General features: G+C 41.4%; 1 protein-coding gene across 1 annotated transcript in view; it reads left to right on the top strand.

Annotated features, from left to right (window-relative positions):
- Positions 1-5,061: 5,061 nt before the first annotated feature.
- hs3st1l1 (heparan sulfate (glucosamine) 3-O-sulfotransferase 1-like1) overlaps positions 5,062-7,701 on the top strand; it is a 35,300-nt gene continuing 32,660 nt past the window's right edge. The window contains exon 1 of the mRNA XM_028603950.1: positions 5,062-5,353. The gene's annotated coding sequence lies outside the window, so the exon portion shown is untranslated. The remainder of the gene's footprint in view (positions 5,354-7,701) is intronic.

Genomic DNA, 7,701 nt, shown 5'->3' with positions numbered 1-7,701 from the left:
ATAAATCCCTTTTCAATAAATAATAGCTTGCACTGCAGATTTAATGTTAGATTCACCTCTGAAAAGTTAACAATATTAAGGATATGATTTAAAAATATTGCCTTGAGTCAGCATGAAAAGTTCATTTTGAGCTGGAGACCTTGTGACTCTAGGTGTCTTGCCGGCTGTGGGCTGTAGGTTATCACTGCTGCTCAGAGAACAGGCGCCTGATAAATTATCAAATACATCTCAACGCTGCAAAGTACAGCCTATTCCAGCAACTATTCCATCTCTTACACCCCAGTAGTCCCCAAAGTAGGCTCAGGACCCCTTGGGGGTCCTAGATATTCCCTTTTTCCAACATCTTTTATCGAGCACAGCATTATATTTTATTAAGAATGGCAGACATTTTGCTTTCCACTCTCCAAACTGTTAACCCATAACTTGAAAGGGCTCTTTCGTGCTCATTTAAAGCTATTCGGATTCCCATGTCAGCTGCACTGGCGCTGACTAGACTGCGACTTCTTTAATGTCCCCATTTCCAGACATTGAGATCTAAATCCAGCTGCCGTCTTTTGTCGTACAAACACCATGCATTTTTAAGCAATCAAATACGATCTCTGTCTTTCTCCCTCTCTCTAAAGGTGGACTGGGCTGTTGAAATATAAATGCGCCCTTCACTTGCCCTCCCTTTGGCTCTCCTTTTAGGAATCAGGCTACAACAGTAAGGATTCTGAGACTCTCCTGTAGGAAGTAGTCAGCGTAGTCAATGGGGATGTTAGACACACACACACTTCCATTATGGATGGGGATTTTGGATTCGCATGTCGCTCCTAGGCATATCTGACCCTTTCTTTGTAAAACAGCTTTGTCTTTTACAGACATTATGTCCCACCTGTGAGGTGATGAGTCTGTTTTTAGACTTACAGACGCAAGGAGATGTTAACAGAGGGAGAAAGAATCACTAAAGTTTGGTAGTATGTTAATTAGTACGGCTTAAACTTAGAGACAGACTGCTTTGAACAAAGAGGGAAAAGTTTCCTATTCATTGGGAGCAGAAAGAAATCAATATTTTCTGAGACCAGCATAACGTGGAGATATCTGTAACGGGCAGAGAATAACACCTACCCACAGCCTTATAATGTACTGTACCGCAACGCCCTGCTATGCCCTAAACTGCTACAACTATTATTTCTAGTCATAGTTCCATTATCTGTTTTGTTACTATAATTACCATTATTATGAATCATAATTCTCTATACCTGTATATCTGTATCCATCTGTATCTAACCGGCAGCGGCCACCAAGACCCTGGGTCTGCCTGATGTTTCTGCTCAAAAGGAAGTTTTTCCTCGCCACTGTTGCACCAAATGCTTGCTCTTTGGAGAATTGTTGTGTCTTTGTAACTTAAAGAGTGTGGTCTAGACCTACTCTATCTGTAAAGTGTTTTGAGAAGAGTGAACTGTTGTTGTATATGTAAATATTTGCATATTGAGGGAATTACTGTAATTGTTGGAATTGTTGGGGCTTTGTAAATTTTAGAGTGTGGTCTAGACCTACTCTATCTGTAAAGTGTCTCGAGATAACTCTTGTTATGATTTGATACTATAAATAAAATTGAATTGAATTGAATATCTAACCCTATAACATATACAACAGAATGGAAATAGCCAAAAATTGAAAACACGTCATGTCACGACATGTTATGTTACTGTACTGCAATTTATATGTAAGGAGAATATAAACCAACCATATGGTCCAGGGGTAACTGCAGCCTCCTCTTCCTCTCTGTCATCTTCATCTGCCTCCTGCACTCTCTGCCTCTGTCCCTCTCTCTGAACCTGCAGCCTCCTCTTCATCCCTCACAGTCAATTCTTCCTTTCCCTCTTCTCTTTCACTCATTTCTGCATCCCCCTCTGTGGTCTTCTCCTGCTCTGACCTGCCTGGACTCTCCAGTTTACTGTCTTCTCCTTCTTCATTTCCCTCCTTCTCTTCCTCCTGAGCACATCTCAGGATTTTCTTAGCTGGCAATATCCCCACTTTTAGGCTTCAGCTAATATCTCCAGCTACTCTGGCCTGCAAAAGTCAAGATGTGAAAAGCTCTTGTTATTCTTCTATTACATTACACTGTATGGCCCTTTAGCTAATTAAGTAGCCTAAAAACATAAGATTAGACGAGATGTATTACATGATAACATCAGTTATGTTTAGACTAGCCTTCTTAACCTCATTGTATTTTTTGTTTTCCCAGTTTGACAGTAAAGGATGTTGCCTGGTTTAATTTGTGCAGCCGTATTGCCGTGATATGTGAGAGGAAGTGGATTTTATAATACTCCTTAACTAATCATATACATATGATCGGTCTCAGCAAGCACTGTGTAGTGTGTTGTAACGTAACGCCACCGAAACGACAACCCTCTGTAAACGTTATGAATTCAAACATGCCAGTTTGTAATATTTTGTATTATGCTCTTCTTGTCTTTACTGAAATCAAACTAATAAAACAGCAGAATTGACTTTTGGCTAACAGACGCGCTGTTGTTGATGCTGACTCGCCTTTAGCATACATTACATTTATTATAAATTTAACTTTACATGAAACGTGTGTTTTAACTTCACCTGGGGAAACTGACTTTACTTTCCGAGGCTCGGCTCGGTCGCTCCAGTCTTTGCCGGGATGCAGGGCCACCGCACCGCAGTAGACTCGCTGTCTGTGTGCGAGCCAGAATGTGCGAACGCCGCTCTGCACGTTTGATGCAGGGACGTAGCTAAGTATTTGAGGGGCAGGGGACTAAGATTACATCTACAATTATTATTTATTATGAATTAATATAAATTAATTGTTTTTTTCAATGTTTTAAGAAGCCTGTGCACATTGTGGCAGTTTGTTTTTACAAGCAAAGTTTTTTGAACACCAAAGTTAGGGGGGCAGCTGGGGGGGCAAGGCCCTACAGTGGGGGGTCAGCTGCCCCCCTTTGCCACCCTGTAGATCCGCCCCTGCCCCTGAGAGAGAAAGGTCAGTGCAAATCAATACAAAGTTATTATCAACGATCACCCTTATTCTTTGACAACACATTCTCATGAACGGGTTTATATAATATCGTACAAAAACGTATGCACAGAAATTCGTATGATAGCCTACGAAATGACGGCGACAGCCGGCCAGTCACGTGATGACTGGTCACATGACAGTTAAGTTTAGCGGTCTGTATAGTTAAGTCTAGTCAAGAAAAAGTGGCTGTGAGCCAGGTACAGCCCTTGCAGTTGAGTTTAGCCGACAAAAAGTGATTGTCATGCAGCAACAACAGTTAAGTTTAGGCATCAAAACGAATAGTTAAAGGTGCTCTATGCGATGTTGGGTGACGGCCCTTCTTGTTGATGTTCAAAGTATTTTCAAACAAAACGAGGCTAGCTCCTCCTCCCCCCCCTCAACCCCCACCCCCAAATCCTTCTTATCAGTTATTGGTTGGAACGCTGGAAGACTGTTTGTTATGTTTGGTGGTGCAGGTTGGCCAGTTACAGTGTGTTCAGGCAGCTAGCGGAGAGTAGGGCTGTGCTCGATTGAAGAAATTCTTAGTCGACTAACACTCATTCAATTGTATCGACTAATCGATTAGTTGATTTAATCGACAGATCTGTAAATCTGAGTTTCTCTGCAAAGTCATGCAAAACACCACTTTAATTCTTGTGTTTACCAGAGATATGCTCGAACGTTTCTTGGAAATAAGTCATTCAGCATGAAAAAAGCATAAAACATGACTAATCTAAAGAAATCTAAATTGACTAAGACCAAAACGACCGATTAGTCGACTAATTGACTAAGAGGGCGCAGTCCTAGCGGATAGTGAGGAGATGTTTGCTGTATTTGACAAAAAAAAATGTTGTAGCCTAAAAAACATGTGACATCGCTTAGAACACCTTTAAGATAAGAAAAAAGATCGTAGTTTGGGTTAAAACACCAGTCCTCTTAAAGGCAGGGTTGGTAACATTTTGTGTTACATTGTAATGTCAATTTCTCAAGCCCAGGCTTGAGACGGGTAAAATAAATGCACGTGTAAAATCGCTTCAATTCCCCTTTATTTTTTCTCATGCCACTATAATATTTCTACAAGCACTTATAGTGGAGTGATGCTTAGTGGTGATGTTATGATGGCCTTGGCATGTTCTTTCTACTGACACTGTGTCTGTGTGCGGTTTAATGTCTGGTTGTCTCCATGGTGTCAATATACAGTCATAGCACACATTATAGATGGAGTTTAATATCATTGTGCATTTCATATAGACATGTTATTTATTATAGACATGCATTCAAAATCTACTGGATACACCAGAGCCCAAATAAAGCTGTAATACTAAATAGTTCTCACTACTGCACGATACGAGGAAAATATGCGATATGTGATAACGTTGTTCAATATCGCGACATTACCAGCGATAAATGAACAGATTTTATAGTGTACTCAGTTCTGTTGCTCTCAGTATTCCGCTGAATACAACATATATTGCTTGTTGAATAAAAACCAAAGGAAATAATTTCCAACATTCTTTTATTAAACATATTAAACATTGAATTGAATATAAAAGGCAGCATTAAAAACAGAATGGCAGTTACATTTTAAAATCCAGTTTTCTGCTGGTATTTTCCTTCAACTAACACAAAAAATATCTCAGAGTGTCTTTCGGGATATGTCGGAGCCTTTTTCGCGGTGTGTTTATTGCGCCAGCTGATATCGCGATGACGATAATTAAAAAAAAACAACGATATATTGTATAGCCCTAGTTCTCACCTGGCCACATACTGTATACAGTGTATCTGCACAGGCAGAACAATACTACACTAACACAATGTTAGAGTGACAGTGTAAGTAGTCTCTCCCCGCTGAGGGTAGATGATTAGATAGGGATCATTGTGCTAAAGTGTGAACTGCAGCTTTGTACGGCTGGTGATTGCAGAGTATCAGCGAGGAGAGCACCTTTCCCTCAACCCCGACGGCAGAGCAGACGGCTCCTCCCCGCTCCCGCCCCCTCTGTCTCTGCTACGCAAAGCAGCGGCTTGTTGGGCACAACTCTGCCCGGCGCGTTTCTAGGCACAGGCTTGTCTGCGTGAGCTGGGAGACGGGAACCGAGTTATCCGCTTTTGAATAAACAAGGACTCCCGTTCCCCTGCTGGTGTCTGCCTTTAAGTGAATCCGTGATGAGAGTGGCCGAGAGGAGAGACGGACGCTTTTCTTGCTTCTCTTCTATGTGGACCGGCAGTGCGCCAAAGTGCGCTCCGTGGTTCAGCATCATCACCATCACCATCACCATCCTCCGCTCCTGAGATCAGCCCAAACCCAAGAGGCGCGCTGAGATCCTGGCCGAAACCCCGTGCGAGGTAACCAGATTTTCTCGACACATTTCCTCTACTTTTGTCTGTGTGACGCGCTCCGCTCCCTGAACGAAACGGCGGCTCACGCGCATGCTTTTTTTGCGCTTTTTAACGCTTGAAATCTCCCTTGCAGCGTCTGACAAAAGGATGTTTTATGCTTTTTTTTTTTTTTTTTTTTATTCACGGGCGATTCATTTATCAATTATTAAGATAGAATAAATCCAGAATCGCCTCGCAGCAAGCTGAGTCTCGTACATTTTGAAACATGATCATTCATTCATGTGAAATGAGTTGCCCTGTCTTTTCCCTGCAGATCCCATTTAAATCCTCTGTAATACAGTATTGATCTGACTAATTAAAATGCTACATCCCATAAATTTGCTTTATAAGCTCCGGTAGGAGCAATCTCTTCACTAAAAAACCCTCTTGGGTTATGTCATATTACATCAACTTCACATTTACACTTTTAATGCGTTAAAAGTTTGGGCTAGAAATGTATTAAGTTAGTGTGTGTCAATGAGATTCAAATAGCAGAAAGCTCACACAGACGCAAGTTCTACTTTTTAGTGCTGAAGACTGGTGGATGAAAAACTAAAAAGGTGTCATACTGTATACTTGACGTTAATAAGTAGCCTATGCGCTCAATTTAAAGGGCAGACACATGCAGCTATAGTGGTTATTGCCAATTTCCTGTTCTTGGTGAAAGGCAGCCTTGATGTGTTCCCATCAGCATCACATCTCCTGTGTCTCCTGTCTGCTGAAATTCCAGCAGCCACATACTCACGTCACAGGATGCAAATTACCACAGGCTGTGCAATTCACCTTTAATTATAAGCGTGTGGGTGTTGGTTTATGTGAGCTGGTGCTTCTAGCTGCAGCATTTCTCAAAGGCATAAAACAGTGTTTGCAAATGCATTAATCCCCCCCTCCCAAAAAAAAAAAAATATATATATATATATATATATATATATATATATATATATATATATATATATATATATATATGAAAAATTTGACCGGTCATCAAATGCCTCCAATAGATAAGAGAAAGCTAATATTCAGTGTTAAACCGACTCCCCACCCACACACACACACACACACACACACACACACACACACAACACACACACACACACTGGATGGTCACTGAACTCCTCCAGCTTCGTGTTGGTTTACATGTCAACCGGCAACAGTGAGCAGCTGTGCGCACACGTTCTAAAGTTTTATGCCGTTGTGTATCCTTAGCGCCATGCACAGCTGTACACAGGTTAAACACAGTCTTTCAATTGTAATAGTTACTTCCTATGCATCGTACACTGAAATGACAGCTAAATTTTTTCACTTACGAAAAGAAAAACACCTGACACTAAGGCTGTTCTAAGGAACAGTTTAAATTGCAGTACCACACATGCACATGTTACCAGTGTGTTACTGTTAATGATGAAAAAAAAAGAAGTATAGTAAAAGTAATCCCCTCTTGGGGAAATTCAATGTTTTCACTTTTTTTATTTATTACACACACACAGACAATCATACACATGCCACAGATGCCACAGTGATGGGGCTGCCACATAGTTGGAGCTCCAGGCAGTTGGGGGGGGGGGTGGTATTCAATGTCTTGCTCAAGGGCACCTCGGCAGGAGGTGAGCTGGCACCTCCCCAGCTGACGGTATGATAATCTTCAGCAAAAAAACACACGGTATTGCGGTATGGCAATTACAGCTTTAAAATGTATTATTAGGACTTGATGTCTGGATAAAAAACGACTTTATTTCCGTAGAACACAATGTATTTTATTTTTAAACACACTGCACACTGGCAGGGAGAGGGATTTGTAAACTGCACTCTCATAAAAAAACGCTCATAGCACAGGAACGGTATGACGAAAAATGTTAGTGGTTTTGAGACCGTGACTTTTTCAAACTGGCCCATGCCTATCCGGATCAGAGCAAGGACTTGAACCGGACACTCTCCAGTGATGATCTGAGTTTCACTCCGTCAGTTGTCTGTAGAGCATTTGTCACTGACCTGAGTCACTGTTAACCGGCCAGGTTAACATTGTGTGGTTGGTCAAAACGCACACACACACACACACACACACACACACTTGAGGGTGGCAGTTCTGTGCACCAGAATCTGTTTGTGGCGCATGTACGATAATATCACCCCTGAATATAATTGCGATTTTAAACCTATTGCGATATTCTGTGATATGTTGCAAGTTATTACCGCAAAAATGTATTTTCCCAACTTTCTCGTGCACGCTGACAGTCACCCCTGCTGACCTCACCAGAAAAAAAAACACTCAACTGCGCCATCTTGTGGACTGAAAAAAGCAATTGATTGTATTACTC

Source organism: Perca flavescens, chromosome 17 (genome assembly GCF_004354835.1).
Source record: "Perca flavescens isolate YP-PL-M2 chromosome 17, PFLA_1.0, whole genome shotgun sequence".
Lineage (NCBI taxonomy): Eukaryota > Metazoa > Chordata > Actinopteri > Perciformes > Percidae > Perca > Perca flavescens.
This window is presented reverse-complemented; position numbering and strand designations above follow the sequence as displayed.